This window comes from Urocampus carinirostris, chromosome 20 (genome assembly GCF_059441175.1).
Source record: "Urocampus carinirostris isolate Australia breed hairy pipefish chromosome 20, RoL_Ucar_1.0, whole genome shotgun sequence".
Classification (NCBI taxonomy): Eukaryota; Metazoa; Chordata; class Actinopteri; order Syngnathiformes; family Syngnathidae; genus Urocampus; species Urocampus carinirostris.
Genome location: NC_142368.1, coordinates 14,166,062 through 14,185,181, shown reverse-complemented (window position 1 = coordinate 14,185,181; position 19,120 = coordinate 14,166,062). Strand labels below are relative to the sequence as shown.

At 36.3% G+C, this 19,120-nt stretch overlaps 1 long non-coding RNA gene across 5 annotated transcripts in view; it reads left to right on the top strand.

Moving 5' to 3' along the window:
• Nucleotides 1-5,095, top strand: part of LOC148346312 (uncharacterized) — a 131,467-nt gene extending 126,372 nt beyond the window's left edge. For all 5 annotated transcript variants that reach the window (XR_015848226.1, XR_015848230.1, XR_015848227.1 and 2 more), the window contains one exon: nucleotides 4,983-5,095. This is a non-coding gene — a long non-coding RNA (uncharacterized LOC148346312). The remainder of the gene's footprint in view (nucleotides 1-4,982) is intronic.
• The last annotated feature ends 14,025 nt before the right edge of the window (nucleotides 5,096-19,120 follow it).

Here is a 19,120-nt window from a genome sequence, read left to right as displayed (position 1 = left end):
TTAGCTTTAATTTAATTTGAAGTGTTTCAAAGCACACCCTAATAAACTACAGGGAGCATTCTTTAAGCATGCGTAGAATAAAGTTAATACATCAAACACCATCAGCGTAACATTTTCTATACCGATGCTCGATTATCTATAATGCATTACTTTGAAGTCTGCCCACCATCCCTTAAAGGGACATTGTGTATTATTAAGCGCCTCCTAGTGGTTAAAAAATAATAAGCACACATACATTCATCTTATAAATGTGCATTTATTTTAATACTCATAGGCAATGTTCCCTATAAATTTCCAGGGGTCTGAGCGTTCACACAAAGTCGATAAGCAACAGCAACCCCAAGTGTGGCAACTAAATCATTATCAAATATGTCCAAAACTTGACATCAAGTTACATGCAAAATGATTTTTCTCTTTTGAATGAATTGACTCATGTACTATTGCAAAGGTCGTACGGCCTACAATCATTGTTTGTTCTTACAATTCTTACACAAGATTTCCATTTCTTTTTATTTCCTGATACATTTTGTCGCATAATATTAACATTTTTGGGGGCTTATTTAGTCAGTTGTAAGATACAGAACTGTACTTAATCACATTTTTTACTGGAAGTACAATATCTGCAACAAGATTCACTTGATATAATTGGAAATTATTTGAATGCAACACAAACGTTTCCTGGCTTTTTTCAAAATGTTTCCTTCTTTTTTGTTCTATTCCCCCTTCCTTTAAGTCATTTTGTGCATAATATTTGGTCATGTTGGGATTAAAGAAGCAAAAATAACCGGAAGAAGCCGGTTCCCCGACAAAATCTACTAACTTTACTCAACTTCGTTCTACTTTGACTCGACTTCAAAATACCGCATTTAGGACACAACGTCAGGGGAACCTGTGTATTTTTACCTTCATGCACTGTAACTTTGACTCAAGTCGCTTCTTAGTTAGTAATTTTGAGCGCTGAGAACGTGCGAGTAGTGCGCAGCTTAGAGGGAACACTGCTCACAGGTCAAGAAATTTGTAATTTTTTTGACATAACATGAGACTAACCTGGAGGAAGTGTACATGATTGTTGTTTTCTCGCTCCAGGCAGTTTCGAAATCCAAAAACCTTGTAAGGAGTAGGCAAAAAAAGGATAAATGCTGCAGTCAATTTGAGTGTTGTTTGTATTGTTCCCTGTGCAAAACACAATAGAGTGATATTTAGTGGTCAAATATTACACAGTGTCATCAATCGGTGGAATAATCTAGCCAACTAAATCAGCCCAGAACTGAAATTGAACCGGTATTATTTTTGAGGCAAACCGAAAAATCACAACATTACAACTGTAACAGTAGCTAGAACTGAAAAAGCGTTGAAAGATTTTGCGGTGACTGCGAACGCGCCGTATATTTGACTTGCGGTATGGTACCAGCTGAGCAAATCGTTTGACGGTTTATGTCTGCGCGATAGAAACAAAAATATCATCAAAACCTGCTTTTGAGAGAGGTCCGATTGACAGAAGTAGCAATTATGTCAACGGGTTACGGACGCTAATGTTTTAATTTAGTTTGACAGTAAATAAAGTCTATTTACTGGGTTATATGACCACCAACGATCATAAAAACTGTGATTCAATCCTTGGAAATGTGGGTCGAAAGTTGATATTTTTGGCGGTGACATATGGCACGGGACTTGTCGGTTTTGGTCGGAGATGAAAGAGTGACCAGTCACAAGTTCAGGAACCTCCGAACGAAAGACCGAAGTCATTTCCTTTCACTGCACCACCCTAACCTCAAAGCATCTTCTGGAATGACCGAGGTCAGTATGCGAAACGTTCAGAAAAGACATACATATAAAAAGTTTTATTGCACAAATAAGAGACACTTATAACTATAATTAGAGTCCTGTGGTACTCTGTCTTCGATCGTATGTTTATAATTACTCAATGCTAGTAAATACATGGATTAAGCCGCAATTATATTTTGAGAACAAATTACAATTAAACAGCAACAGGATTATTTAATATAATTAATATTACATAGATCGTGTTACGAGTATTCTTTATACAATTCAAGCAAAAATGAATAATCGTCTCCTAAATACAATGGAACCTCTGTTTTTGAACGCCTCTCAGTTCGAACAAAAATTTCGAGAAATTCTTGCTTCGCTGTTCAAACGCCGGTAATGCGTGAGTGCGTACGTTAGGGTGCCATGCTGTGCGGCGTACGGGTGTTTTAGCCCCTTATTATGCCTCCGAAGAAAGTGCAAGCAGCAAAGTTGCTACCGGTGAAAAAAGAAAAGTAATGCGTACAACTATTGCATTTAAGAAAGAAATAATAGCAAAATATGAAGGAGGTGTGCGATCGCCTTCTGCTGATCACCACAAAGGTAAGAAATCCTATTCATAAGATTACGATAACGCGAACGTACAATTAGCCTGGGTTAGCTTTAAGTTTACGTTCAACAATCAAGTGTTGGAACGGAGCCGCCTTTCCAACGAACCGCTCACCACTTGTTGTGGAGACCCGGGTGCTAAATGACCTGATTTTTTTAATTTTTACCCGTTCATGTTAGGGGAATCTTTTGTACGGAAGATTACGATAACGCGAACGTATGATTAGCCTGGGTTAGCTTTATGTTTACGTTAAACATTCAGGGTGTTGGATCGGATTAAAACGATTTACATTATTTTTAATGGGAAAAATGATTTCAGTGATCGAACAAATCGGTTTTCGAACAGGGTTCTGGAACGGATTTTGGTCGAGAACTGAGGGTCCACTGTAGTATAATTTTGCAAATTTCTATGTGTGATGAATACATAATTATACATGGAAATGAAATAGTATTTACGTTTGCTGGGACGCGACTTGAGCTGGTCAGGTGGATGCAGAGGGTCATTCAAAATGAAACTGATTACAGCCATGCAACCTAATAAGGGTAGTGAATTGTGTTTCCTCTTTGTATTTCTTGATTATGAAATACATAAATAGTACACTTCCCCGTGCTGAGGTTTTAGATCAGGAGATTGTGTAGCCCTTTGAGACTCTTTGTGATTAAAGGCTATACCAATCAATAAACATGACTTGAATATCACTGAAAAAATAGAATGAGAGAAATAATCTATCATCTCTTATCCTACAATTTTAATTTTAAATAAAAAATTTTAAGTCTACATTTTACAAGAAACAAAAGAAATTGTGAGTTAAACTGAGAAAAACCCATCCATTATCTGCACATCCTCAGTAGGGTCGTTGAGGGTCCTGGAGCCCATTCCAAACACTCAACTGGTTGGGGGTAGGTGTCAGAAAATAATTAATAAGCACCGTCTAGAGGAAAACAAAGCTTGTAAAAGTCTTTCATTTTGGTGTGCCATGTCTAATCTCATTGTAAACAATGATCATTACTTAACTACGAAGAACAATTGGTAATCTTTCAATGAGTTCAACGCTGTCTGGGAGAAAATCTAGGAAGGAATAAACACCTTTAACGGCAATCGGAGCTTTTCTCCTTTTACAAGACCTTTGTCGGGCGCAAACATCCATCATCCGGTGATACACAATCGCCAATAAATCCCCGACAAGCTTTTCCTGCTGTCCGACACGCAGCCTGCAAGGAAAGTGAGATGTTTTACAGCGAAGCCGCAACCGTGGCAGGAATCCCCGCGGGGGGTAATGCCTGCTGGAACAATGCTACCTTTTTAGTTTGACGACGGGACGTGGAAAAGACGTCTTACAGCTTGGGTCCAGATGTCATCGCCGACGTTCAAAGTATTTTTTTACAAATTGTTTATAACGAGAAAAATCGATAGAGGATTGCATTGGGCTGCTTGGAGTGATCAATGGGCGTGAACTTAATTGCAATTTGGCCGCCAGAGGGTGTTAGAGACCCCACAAAAGCAGATGTTTGTGTATTCTTTACGAATGTGTAAATGTTCACGAAAATCGGTTCAGCCGTTTCAGAGCCTATAAATCACATACGAATCAGAATTTATTAAGTAGTTTTGATTAGATACCTGACGGAAATTAATATGACGTAAAAAAAACATTTGTATTTATTTCATTGCATTAAGTTATTTAACAAACAAAACACAATTTGATTTATTAATAAGCATGATTTTTCTCATTTTACTGTAGGAAATATATCCTAACATAGTTAAAGTGTTAAAAGAACAATGTATTTTGCCAATGGGGTACTTCATTTAATAATTTTTACCATTCAATTGTTTATTATTTTTATTTATTTAAGTATAACTTTTTTACCTTCACCTTACAAAAATAAGCAAAGTTTTCTGCCAATGTGGCTCAATTTTTAGCTTCCACATTTCAAAATGAAAAAATTAAATAAAATTTTCTTGTAGAGGTTTGGGTTAAGATCATCTTAAAATAAAATACCCAAATTTTTCTGCCAACAGCTTTATAATTTTAATTGAAATTTGAAAATAATATTGATATGTTCAGAATATAATTTTTAATATTTTTTTCAAAATACGTTTACCTTAAGCCACTGTTTATATCTTAACCCCAATTCGTGTGTGAGTTTGTATGCGTCTTATAGGCTCAGAAATAGGTGAACCACTTTTCGTGGAAATGTACACCGTTGTACTTTAAGGCTCTGAATGTGTTTTTAGCTAGGTTTGGTGTCAAGGCATCACCAACAAAATCTAATCTCTTTCGTTTAGTCTCCCTTACAATCATCTGGCGGGCTAATTGAATACTCCGGCTCCTGACCAGTCAATGTTTTGCTTGTATTGATTATGTATGACAGTAACTTCAATCATATTGTTTTTCCTGATGTAGTCAAAAACACAATTTTTTTTTGTCAGACTATTACTGTCGTGTAAACACAGTAAGTTATCGGCAAACATTGACCAAATGTAAAAGAAAAACCCGCTTAATTAGGGTCAGAGTTTAAGAATGTTAACCTCCGACCCATTGGTGCGTAAATGTACTCCCCAGGAAGTGAGATTTGACAGCGCTCTTTATTGCAAGTCTTTTTTTTTCCAGAAGCGAAAAAGGCTAAAACCTGGAGGAGATGATTGAAACACAGACCGTCGGAGAAACTGTTCCGCTTTGAAGAGAAAATCTTGAAGAACTGGCTGATTTAGGGACAGGTTTTCACACACACTCACTCACCTCTCTTGCAGGCCCTTGCGGCGAAATATTGATACTTTGTTCATATATACCTAAAACAAACCAATGCAATATTTTCAACATAAAATGAAACGCTAACCCCCCCAAAAATCATGTTTACTTTAATACACTTTCAACTACAAAGTGATCTAATTGTGGTGTAATCTGGAACACAATTTGTCCAGTACTCAGGTTGAAGTTGCCACATGTTAAAGTGTTTGCACAGTTGTTAATACAGTGGAACCTCGGTTCACGACCATAATCGGTTCAGAACCCTGTTCGATCATCCTGAATGTTTAACGTAAACATGAAAATAACCCAGGCTAATCGTACGTTCGCGTTATCGTAATCTTCCGTACGAAGGATTAAGCTAACATGAACGTGTAAGAATAAAAAAATCAGGTCGTTTACAAGTCATTTAGCACCCGGGTCTCTACAACAAGTGGTGAGCGGTTGATTGGAAAGGGGGCTGCGTTACAACACCTTGAATGTTTAACGTAAACATGAAGCTAAACCAGGCTAATCGTACGTTCGCGTTATCATAATCTTCCGTACTAAAGATTAGAAAAAGGATAAAGAAAAGAATAATGAATAGGATTTCTTACCTTTGTGGTGGTCAGCAGAAGGCGCAGGTAGATGGTGGTGCTATTATTTCTTTCTTAAATGCAATACAGTGGAACCTTGGTTCTCGACCATAATCCGTTCCAGAACCCTGTTCAATCACCTTGAATGTTTAACGTAAACATAAAGCTAATCGTACATTCGCGTTATCGTAATCTTATGAATAGGATTTCTTACCGTTGTGGTGGTCAGCAGAAGGCGCTCGCACACCTCCTTCATATTTGGCTATTATTTCTTTCTTAAATGCAATAGTTGTACGCACTACTTTTCTTTTTTCTCCTGTAGCAACTTTGCTGCTTGCACTGACTTTGGAGGCATAATTAGGGGCTAAAACACTTGATTCACCTATATTAAAAGCGAAAGCAAAACGCGATAACAGTTGGTCACGAAAAGAGCGATCTACACCCATACGCCGCTCAGCATCACACTCTAGCGTACACACTCACGCATTACCGGCGTTTGGACTCCGATTTTTTGACTGAACAGCGAAGCAAGAATTTCTCGAAATTTTGACTTTCTGACTCCGATTTGTTCGAACTGAGAGGCGTTCGAAAACCGAGGTTCCACTGTATAAGTCTTTTTTTGTAAATGAAGTTAAACAGTTTGAGGTGGCATTAAAAAGTAGAATTGTTTTTTGTATAATAAAGGCTATTTGACCCAAGTTGGGCATTGTTATCTTTTCTCCACCGCGCCTATCTGTTAATGCTCTTGGTGTTTCCACCATGGAGCGCATCTAAAACATTCCCATACTTGCACGGGCAACAAAAGTCTTTGCAGTTAACTTAAACATATCAAGTCAGCTGCTACAATTATGTCCTCTTTATTCAAGGTTTACTCAAATGTATCATTTTTTTCTGTATAGCATTTTAGCCTGAGTAGTGCTGGACGGCTAAGACCTTGGCGCTAGCACAGTTTGGCAGAAAGGTTTTTTTTCCCCCCTCGGTTGTATTTAAGCCTGGAGCCACAACAAATCCATATAATGCGGCTTTGATTTTTCCTTTTGAAAAAAAAGTAAGACTCTTAGAAGAAAAATGACAGGCCAATGTAAACACATGCTAGCAATTTTCTAGTGGACAAGAATCCCGAAGACGAGCTCAGTAATCAAAGCGTCAATTAGCCCGAAAAGTGGGACAATCACCATAAATACGTACCATCGAGTGTCAGATTTCTGGCTGCGATCGGCTAACGCCCGGCATCCACCAGGCACTTTCTTCGACCGCGTGAAAAAGAATTGTGAAGCTCCTCTGGAAAGTGGAAAATGTTTTATGACGTTTGGATATGGTTATAACGTCATGCACCGTTTCACTTCTATAAATTGTCGAGATATTCAACCGATACGTCAACCTGTATGTTTTTGCCGTACAAAGTACATTTATTATGCATTTTAAAACGTGTACGACGTACGAGAAACTCTTTACGGAAAAACACGAATTTGTCAATTATGGGTACCATCCGGTATACACTGACGATCACCAAACGGCAAAAGAGTTAGCCGCGGTAGCCTCTATCTCGGTATCGTTTTTTTTTTTATGCTACTGTTCGCATGCATCTGCTGCCTCAGATTTCATGTGGTAGTTATGTATATGTAGTGAAAGGAAGTCCGTCTCTTTTTAGAGAACCGGCTCTCCAACGGCTCACTTGCTTTGATGCATTATATTCCGAATTATTATGTTGTATAAAGAAGTTAAGAAAAAAAAGGAGAAAATGAAAAAAAGACAGGTTTGTGGTTATCCCTTCCTAATTGAATGCAGAAAATGAATTTATAATTTGAATAAGAATGTATTATTCTACTTAATTATATTTGCATGTATTTTTTCCTTCTACAGTGAATGTCTAAGCCACTTCATTTTTGAACTTTTTTATAATAAACCTCATTCAGGTTCAAGCAACTCAGTATCTCACAACAAAATGTTCATTAACAATATAACATGTTAAACTACATAAATAATAAACAGGTTAGAAAAAAAATATGGTGTAAGATTATTTTGTAAGGGCATGGAGCCGTGAAGGTTGACAGGTATGATACATAGTAGTTTAATCATTAAAAAGAAGGATTATATTCTTGTTTGTAAAAATTTGAAGCAAATTGGCCTTTTATTAATTATTTTATAATGTTATTAGATCCTAATTCTTCTCTCCATTCAAAATGATCACAAAACGTTGAAAATCCAAGAAAAAGGTATATGTTGACAGGTATAGATTCCGTACATGTAGTTATACTATGGTACGCGGGGTTGGGTAGGGTTACTTTAACTGGATTACTTTCAATTACTTTTGGATTACTCCAAGACCAAATATGCTAATAAAAGACAAAAGAAACTAAATATGAATAAAATGATGACTCACAACACGTGGTAAGCTTTCTCTCCTGATGGTATGTTATATAGTGCTACGATTTTTTTGTAGTTTTTGATTTTCATGATAATATATTAAGCCTCTTTTACAGTAGCTAATAAACACATAATGATTTGCTGCAGCCGTGTAATTGGTGCCCGAGTGTTGGACTCCTTCAATAACAACAACATTGATTAATTGCCTCATCAAATGTAAGCGGTAGGGTTAGAGTTACTTTGACGGAAATGAATTTACGCTCGTACGACTATTATACGTCAGCGAGTCGCTCAATCGTCTTTTTAAAGCTGACTGTCATATTTCTAATCTTGTTTTGGTTATCAAGGTTCACCAATCCCTTAGAGCACAGGTGTCAAACTCACGGCCCGCGGGCCACATCCGTCCCGTGAAATCCTTTTATATACATCTACTATAATGGCCCGGGTCTATAAAACCCTGATAACTTTCAAATTACACTTGGATACTGAAAACCACAATGGCCGAGAAAATTATGTTAACTAACATCGGGGTTGGGTAGGGTTACTTTAACTGGATTACTTTCAATTACTTATGAATTACTCCAATACCAAAGATGCTAATAAAAGACAAAAGAAACTAAATATCAATAAAATGACTCCATTTTGTGCAGGCTTGGGGAGTAACGGAATACATGGAACGGCAAAAATGATGTTGGCAAGCTGTTTGCTTTGCCGGAGATCAAAGCCAGGAGAGAAAGCTTACCACGTGTTGTGAGTCATCATTTTATTCCTATTTAGTTTCTTTTGTCTTTTATTAGCATATTTGGTATTGGAGTAATCCTAAAGTAACCCTACCCAACCCTGACTGACATTGCCGGTAAACCCGTGTGTCTTATTTGTAAAGATTTTGTGGCCGTAATTAAGGAATTTAATGTAAAACGGCACTACAAGACAAAACTTCAGAGTAAGCTGAAAAACCTTGAATCCAGAGAAAAGATACAGAAAGTTGAAGAATTGAAGAAGAATATGAAGATGTTTTTCACTAAAGCAAATTCCCAAAGTGAAAAGCACAAATTTTATTTATATTTTCCGTTTTTTCATTGTTTTGACAGGAGACATTTTTATGGAGAGCAACGATTTTTAATACATTTAATGTTTAAGTTTGTTTATTCTGGAATCATAATATTAAATTCATATTTATTTATTTTTAAAGGAAAGTGTATTCAATAAATATTTATCCTGTTCAGCCCGCGTCCAAAGGTGTGGTTTGAGTTCTGGCCCTCTGTATAATTTTGTGTTTTTCGACATTTTCGACATACTAAACCCTTTGTTTTTTCGACATTTTCGACATACTAACCCCTTTGTGTTTTTACGACATTTTCGCCATACTAACCCCTTTGTGTTTTTTGGGATATTTTCTACACAGTAACCCCTTTGTTTTTTCGACATTTTCGACATACTAACCCCTTTGTGTTTTTCTACATTTTCGACATACTTACCTCTTTGTGTTTTTACGACATTTTCGACATACTAACCCCTTTGCGTTTTTTGGGATATTTTCTACACAGTAACCCCTTTGTTTTTTCGACATTTTCGACATACTAACCCCTTTGTGTTTTTCTACATTTTCAACATACTAACCCCTTTGTGTTTTTTTGACATTAACGACATACTAACCCCTTTGCGTTTTTTGGGATATTTTCTACACAGTAACCCCTTTGTGTTTTTTCGACATACTAACCCCTTTGCGTTTTTTCCACATTTTCGACATACTAACCCCTTTGCGTTTTTCTGACATTAACGACATACTAACCCCTTTGTGTTTTTACGACATTTTCGACATACTAACCCCTTTGCGTTTTTTCCACATTTTCGACATACTAACCCCTTTGCGTTTTTCGACATTTTCGACATACTTACCTCTTTGTGTTTTTGACATTTTCGACATACTAACCCCTTTGTGTTTTTTCAAAATTTTCGACATACTAACCCCATTTGTGTTTTTTTCGACATACTAACCCCTTTGTGTTTTACGACATTTTCAACATACTTACCTCTTTGTGTTTTTACGACATTTTCGACATACTAACCCCTTTGCGTTTTTTGGGATATTTTCTACACAGTAACCCCTTTGTTTTTTCGACATTTTCGACATACTAACCCCTTTGTGTTTTTTTGACATTAACGACATACTAACCCCTTTGCGTTTTTTGGGATATTTTCTACACAGTAACCCCTTTGTTTTTTCGACATTTTCGACATACTAACCCCTTTGTGTTTTTGACATTTTCGACATACTAACCCCTTTGTGTTTTTGACATTTTCGACATACTAACCCCTTTGTTTTTTCGACATTTTCGACATACTAACCCCTTTGTGTTTTTTTGACATTAACGACATACTAACCCCTTTGCGTTTTTTGGGATATTTTCTACACAGTAACCCCTTTGTTTTTTCGACATTTTCGACATACTAACCCCTTTGTGTTTTTTCGACATACTAACCCCTTTGTGTTTTTGACATTTTCGACATACTAACCCCTTTGTGTTTTTGACATTTTCGACATACTAACCCCTTTGTGTTTTTTCAAAATTTTCGACATACTAACCCCATTTGTGTTTTTTTCGACATTTTCGACATACTAACCCCTTTGCGTTTTTTGACATTTTCGACATACTTACCTCTTTGTGTTTTTACGACATTTTCGACATACTTACCTCTTTGTGTTTTTGACATTTTCGCCATACTAACCCCTTTGTGTTTTTTCGACATTTTCGACATACTAACCCCTTTGTGTTTTTACGACATTTTCGACATACTTACCCCTTTGTGTTTTTTCAAAATTTTCGACATACTAACCCCTTTGCGTTTTTTGGGATATTTTCTACACAGTAACCCCTTTGTGTTTTTCACGACATACTAAGCCCTTCGTGTTTTTTCGACATTTTTGACATACTAACCCCTTTGTGTTTTTGACATTAACGACATACTAACCCCTTTGTGTTTTTGACATTAACGACATACTAACCCCTTTGTGTTTTTACGACATTTTCGACATACTAACCCCTTTGCGTTTTTTCCACATTTTCGACATACTAACCCCTTTGCGTTTTTCGACATTTTCGACATACTTACCTCTTTGTGTTTTTGACATTTTCGCCATACTAACCCCTTTGTGTTTTTACGACATTTTCGACATACTAACCCCTTTGTTTTTTCGACATTTTCGACATACTAAACCCTTTGCGTTTTTTCCACATTTTCGACATACTAACCCCTTTGTGTTTTTCGACATTTTCGACATACTAACCCCTTTGTTTTTTCGACATTTTCGACATACTAACCCCTTTGTGTTTTTGACATTTTCGACATACTAACCCCTTTGTGTATTTTCGACATACTAACCCCTTTGTGTTTTTACGACATTTTCGACATACTAACCCCTTTGTTTTTTCGACATTTTCGACATACTAACCCCTTCGTGTTTTTGACATTTTCGACATACTAACCCCTTTGTGTTTTTTCAAAATTTTCGACATACTAACCCCATTTGTGTTTTTTTCGACATACTAACCCCTTCGTGTTTTTTCGACATTTTTGACATACTAACCCCTTTGTGTTTTTTTCGACATTTTCGACATGCTAACCCCTTTGTGTTTTTACGACATTTTCGACATACTTACCTCTTTGTGTTTTTGACATTTTCGACATACTAACCCCTTTGCGTTTTTTCCACATTTTCGACATACTAACCCCTTTGCGTTTTTCGACATTTTCGACATACTTACCTCTTTGTGTTTTTGACATTTTCGACATACTAACCCCTTTGTGTTTTTACGACATTTTCGACATACTAACCCCTTTGTGTTTTTACGACATTTTCGACATACTAACCCCTTTGTGTTTTTACGACATTTTCGACATACTAACCCCTTTGTTTTTTCGACATTTTCGACATACTAAACCCTTTGCGTTTTTTCCACATTTTCGACATACTAACCCCTTTGTGTTTTTACGACATTTTCGCCATACTAACCCCTTTGTGTTTTTTCAAAATTTTCGACATACTAACCCCTTTGTGTTTTCGACATTTTCGACATACTAACCCCTTTGTGTTTTTCGACATTTTCGACATACTAACCCCTTTGTGTTTTTACGACATTTTCGACATACTTACCTCTTTGTGTTTTTGACATTTTCAACATACTAACCCCTTTGTGTTTTTCGACATTTACGACATACTAACCCTTTTGCGTTTTTTGGGATATTTTCTACACAGTAACCCCTTTGTTTTTTCGACATTTTCGACATACTAAACCCTTTGCGTTTTTTCCACATTTTCGACATACTAACCCCTTTGTGTTTTTACGACATTTTCGCCATACTAACCCCTTTGCGTTTTTACGACATACTAACCCCTTTGCGTTTTTTGGGATATTTTCTACACAGTAACCCCTTTGTTTTTTCGACATTTTCGACATACTAACCCCTTTGTGTTTTTGACATTTTCGACATACTAACCCCTTTGTGTATTTTCGACATACTAACCCCTTTGTGTTTTTACGACATTTTCGACATACTAACCCCTTTGTGTATTTTCGACATACTAACCCCTTTGTGTTTTTGACATTTTCGACATACTAACCCCTTTGTGTATTTTCGACATACTAACCCCTTCGTGTTTTTGACATTTTCGACATACTAACCCCTTTGTGTTTTTTCCACATTTTCGACATACTAACCCCTTTGTGTTTTTTCAAAATTTTCGACATACTAACCCCATTTGTGTTTTTTTCGACATTTCGACATACTAACCCCTTTGTGTTTTTTTCGACATACTAACCCCTTCGTGTTTTTTCGACATTTTTGACATACTAACCCCTTTGTGTTTTTTTCGACATTTTCGACATGCTAACCCCTTTGTGTTTTTACGACATTTTCGACATACTTACCTCTTTGTGTTTTTGACATTTTCGACATACTTACCTCTTTGCGTTTTTTCCACATTTTCGACATACTAACCCCTTTGCGTTTTTGACATTAACGACATACTAACCCCTTTGTGTTTTTTTGACATACTTACCCCTTTGTGTTTTTTTGACATTAACGACATACTAACCCCTTTGTGTTTTTACGACATTTTCGACATACTAACCCCTTTGCGTTTTTTCCACATTTTCGACATACTAACCCCTTTGCGTTTTTCGACATTTTCGACATACTAACCCCTTTGTGTTTTTTCGACATACTAACCCCTTTGTGTTTTTCGACATTTTCGACATACTAACCCCTTTGTGTTTTTTCGACATACTAACCCCTTTGCGTTTTTCGACATTTTCGACATACTTACCTCTTTGTGTTTTTGACATTTTCGCCATACTAACCCCTTTGTGTTTTTACGACATTTTCGACATACTAACCCCTTTGTGTTTTTACGACATTTTCGACATACTAACCCCTTTGTGTTTTTACGACATTTTCGACATACTAACCCCTTTGTTTTTTCGACATTTTCGACATACTAAACCCTTTGCGTTTTTTCCACATTTTCGACATACTAACCCCTTTGTGTTTTTACGACATTTTCGCCATACTAACCCCTTTGTGTTTTTTCAAAATTTTCGACATACTAACCCCTTTGTGTTTTTTCGACATACTAACCCCTTTGTGTTTTTTCGACATACTAACCCCTTTGTGTTTTTGACATTTTCGACATACTAACCCCTTTGTGTTTTTGACATTTTCGACATACTAACCCCTTTGTGTTTTTCGACATTTACGACATACTAACCCTTTTGCGTTTTTTGGGATATTTTCTACACAGTAACCCCTTTGTTTTTTCGACATTTTCGACATACTAACCCCTTTGTGTTTTTTCGACATACTAACCCCTTTGTGTTTTTCGACATTTTCGACATACTAACCCCTTTGTGTTTTTGACATTTTCGACATACTAACCCCTTTGTGTTTTTGACATTTTCGACATACTAACCCCATTTGTGTTTTTTTCGACATTTCGACATACTAACCCCTTTGTGTTTTTTTCGACATACTAAGCCCTTCGTGTTTTTTCGACATTTTTGACATACTAACCCCTTTGTGTTTTTGACATTAACGACATACTAACCCCTTTGTGTTTTTTTCGACATTTTCGACATACTAACCCCTTTGCGTTTTTACGACATTTTCGACATACTAACCCCTTTGCGTTTTTTGGGATATTTTCTACACAGTAACCCCTTTGCGTTTTTCGACATTTTCGACATACTTACCTCTTTGCGTTTTTCGACATTTTCGACATACTAACCCCTTTGTGTTTTTACGACATTTTCGACATACTAACCTCTTTGTTTTTTCGACATTTTCGACATACTAACCCCTTTGTCTTTTTACGACATTTTCGACATACTAACCCCTTTGTGTTTTTACGACATTTTCGACATACTAACCCCTTTGTGTTTTTACGACATTTTCGACATACTAACCCCTTTGTTTTTTCGACATTTTCGACATACTAAACCCTTTGCGTTTTTTCCACATTTTCGCCATACTAACCCCTTTGTGTTTTTTCAAAATTTTCGACATACTAACCCCTTTGTGTTTTTTCGACATACTAACCCCTTTGTTTTTTCGACATTTTCGACATACTAACCCCTTTGTGTTTTTTCGACATACTAACCCCTTTGTGTTTTTACGACATTTTCAACATACTTACCTCTTTGTGTTTTTGACATTTTCGCCATACTAACCCCTTTGTGTTTTTTGGGATATTTTCTACACAGTAACCCCTTTGTTTTTTCGACATTTTCGACATACTAACCCCTTTGCGTTTTTTCCACATTTTCGACATACTAACCCCTTTGTGTTTTTACGACATTTTCGACATACTAACCCCTTTGCGTTTTTTCCACATTTTCGACATACTAACCCCTTTGTGTTTTTTTGACATACTTACCCCTTTGTGTTTTTACGACATTTTCGACATACTAACCCCTTTGCGTTTTTACGACATTTTCGACATACTAACCCCTTTGTTTTTTCGACATTTTCGACATACTAACCCCTTTGTGTTTTTTCGACATACTTACCCCTTTGTGTTTTTTCAAAATTTTCGACATACTAACCCCTTTGTGTTTTAACGACATTTTCGACATACTAACCCCTTTGTGTTTTTTTCGACATTTTTGACACACTAACCCCTTTGTGTTTTTACGACATTTTCGACATACTAACCCCTTTGCGTTTTTACGACATTTTCGACATACTAACCCCTTTGTTTTTTCGACATTTTCGACATACTAACCCCTTTGTGTTTTTTCGACATACTTACCCCTTTGTGTTTTTTCAAAATTTTCGACATACTAACCCCTTTGTGTTTTAACGACATTTTCGACATACTAACCCCTTTGTCTTTTTGACATTTTCGACATACTAACCCCTTTGTGTTTTTTCAAAATTTTCGACATACTAACCCCATTTGTGTTTTTTTCGACATTTCGACATACTAACCCCTTTGTGTTTTTTTCGACATACTAAGCCCTTCGTGTTTTTTCGACATTTTCGACATACTAACCCCTTTGTGTTTTTTCAAAATTTTCGCCATACTAACCCCTTTGTGTTTTTGACATTAACGACATACTAACCCCTTTGTGTTTTTTTGACATACTTACCCCTTTGTGTTTTTACGACATTTTCGACATACTAACCCCTTTGCGTTTTTACGACATTTTCGACATACTAACCCCTTTGTTTTTTCGACATTTTCGACATACTAACCCCTTTGTGTTTTTTCGACATACTTACCCCTTTGTGTTTTTTCAAAATTTTCGACATACTAACCCCTTTGTGTTTTAACGACATTTTCGACATACTAACCCCTTTGTCTTTTTGACATTTTCGACATACTAACCCCTTTGTGTTTTTTCAAAATTTTCGACATACTAACCCCATTTGTGTTTTTTTCGACATTTCGACATACTAACCCCTTTGTGTTTTTTTCGACATACTAAGCCCTTCGTGTTTTTTCGACATTTTTGACATACTAACCCCTTTGTGTTTTTGACATTAACGACATACTAACCCCTTTGTGTTTTTTTCGACATTTTTGACACACTAACCCCTTTGTGTTTTTGACATTAACGACATACTAACCCCTTTGTGTTTTTACGACATTTTCGACATACTAACCCCTTTGCGTTTTTTCCACATTTTCGACATACTAACCCCTTTGCGTTTTTCGACATTTTCGACATACTTACCTCTTTGTGTTTTTGACATTTTCGCCATACTAACCCCTTTGTGTTTTTACGACATTTTCGACATACTAACCCCTTTGTGTTTTTACGACATTTTCGACATACTAACCCCTTTGTTTTTTCGACATTTTCGACATACTAAACCCTTTGCGTTTTTTCCACATTTTCGACATACTAACCCCTTTGCGTTTTTTCCACATTTTCGACATACTTACCTCTTTGTGTTTTTGACATTTTCGCCATACTAACCCCTTTGTGTTTTTACGACATTTTCGACATACTAACCCCTTTGTGTTTTTACGACATTTTCGACATACTAACCCCTTTGTGTTTTTACGACATTTTCGACATACTAACCCCTTTGTTTTTTCCACATTTTCGACATACTAAACCCTTTGCGTTTTTTCCACATTTTCGACATACTAACCCCTTTGCGTTTTTCGACATTTTCGACATACTTACCTCTTTGTGTTTTTGACATTTTCGCCATACTAACCCCTTTGTGTTTTTACGACATTTTCGACATACTAACCCCTTTGTGTTTTTACGACATTTTCGACATACTAACCCCTTTGTGTTTTTACGACATTTTCGACATACTAACCCCTTTGTGTTTTTACGACATTTTCGACATACTAACCCCTTTGTTTTTTCCACATTTTCGACATACTAAACCCTTTGCGTTTTTTCCACATTTTCGACATACTTACCTCTTTGTGTTTTTGACATTTTCGCCATACTAACCCCTTTGTGTTTTTACGACATTTTCGACATACTAACCCCTTTGTGTTTTTACGACATTTTCGACATACTAACCCCTTTGTTTTTTCGACATTTTCGACATACTAACCCCTTTGTGTATTTTCGACATACTAACCCCTTCGTGTTTTTTCAAAATTTTCGACATACTAACCCCTTTGTGTTTTTTCAAAATTTTCGCCATACTAACCCCTTTGTGTTTTTGACATTAACGACATACTAACCCCTTTGTGTTTTTTTGACATACTTACCCCTTTGTGTTTTTACGACATTTTCGACATACTAACCCCTTTGCGTTTTTACGACATTTTCGACATACTAACCCCTTTGTTTTTTCGACATTTTCGACATACTAACCCCTTTGTGTTTTTTCGACATACTTACCCCTTTGTGTTTTTTCAAAATTTTCGACATACTAACCCCTTTGTGTTTTAACGACATTTTCGACATACTAACCCCTTTGTCTTTTTGACATTTTCGACATACTAACCCCTTTGTGTATTTTCGACATACTAACCCCTTCGTGTTTTTGACATTAACGACATACTAACCCCTTTGTGTTTTTACGACATTTTCGACATACTTACCTCTTTGTGTTTTTGACATTTTCGACATACTAACCCCTTTGCGTTTTTACGACATTTTCGACATACTTACCTCTTTGCGTTTTTGACATTTTCGACATACTAACCCCTTTGCGTTTTTACGACATTTTCGACATACTAACCCCTTTGCGTTTTTGACATTTTCGACATACTAACCCCTTTGCGTTTTTTGGGATATTTTCTACACAGTAACCCCTTTGTTTTTTCGACATTTTCGACATACTAACCCCTTTGCGTTTTTTGGGATATTTTCTACACAGTAACCCCTTTGTTTTTTCGGGACATTTTCGACATACTAACCCCTTTGTGTTTTACGACATTTTCAACATACTTACCTCTTTGTGTTTTTGACATTTTCGACATACTAACCCCTTTGTGTTTTTACGACATTTTCGCCATACTAACCCCTTTGTGTTTTTTTGACATTAACGACATACTAACCCCTTTGCGTTTTTTGGGATATTTTCTACACAGTAACCCCTTTGTTTTTTCGGGACATTTTCGACATACTTACCTCTTTGTGTTTTTGACATTTTCGACATACTAACCCCTTTGTGTTTTTTCAAAATTTTCGACATACTAACCCCTTTGTTTTTTCGACATTTTCGACATACTAACCCCTTTGTGTTTTTTCGACATACTAACCCCTTTGTTTTTTCGACATTTTCGACATACTAACCCCTTTGTGTTTTTTCGACATACTAACCCCTTTGTGTTTTTACGACATTTTCAACATACTTACCTCTTTGTGTTTTTGACATTTTCGACATACTAACCCCTTTGTGTATTTTCGACATACTAACCCCTTTGTGTTTTTACGACATTTTCGACATACTAACCCCTTTGTGTATTTTCGACATACTAACCCCTTCGTGTTTTTTCCACATTTTCGACATACTAACCCCTTTGTGTTTTTTCCACATTTTCGACATACTAACCCCATTTGTGTTTTTTTCGACATTTCGACATACTAACCCCTTTGTGTTTTTTTCGACATACTAACCCCTTCGTGTTTTTTCGACATTTTTGACATACTAACCCCTTTGTGTTTTTGACATTAACGACATACTAACCCCTTTGTGTTTTTTTCGACATTTTCGACATGCTAACCCCTTTGTGTTTTTACGACATTTTCGCCATACTAACCCCTTTGTGTTTTTTCAAAATTTTCGCCATACTAACCCCTTTGTGTTTTTGACATTAACGACATACTAACCCCTTTGTGTTTTTTTGACATTAACGACATACTAACCCCTTTGTGTTTTTCGACATTTTCGACATACTAACCCCTTTGTGTTTTTTGGGATATTTTCGACATACTAACCCCTTTGTGTTTTACGACATTTTCAACATACTTACCTCTTTGTGTTTTTAACATTTTCGACATACTAACCCCTTTGTGTTTTTTCAAAATTTTCGACATACTAACCCCTTTGTGTTTTTACGACATTTTCGACATACTA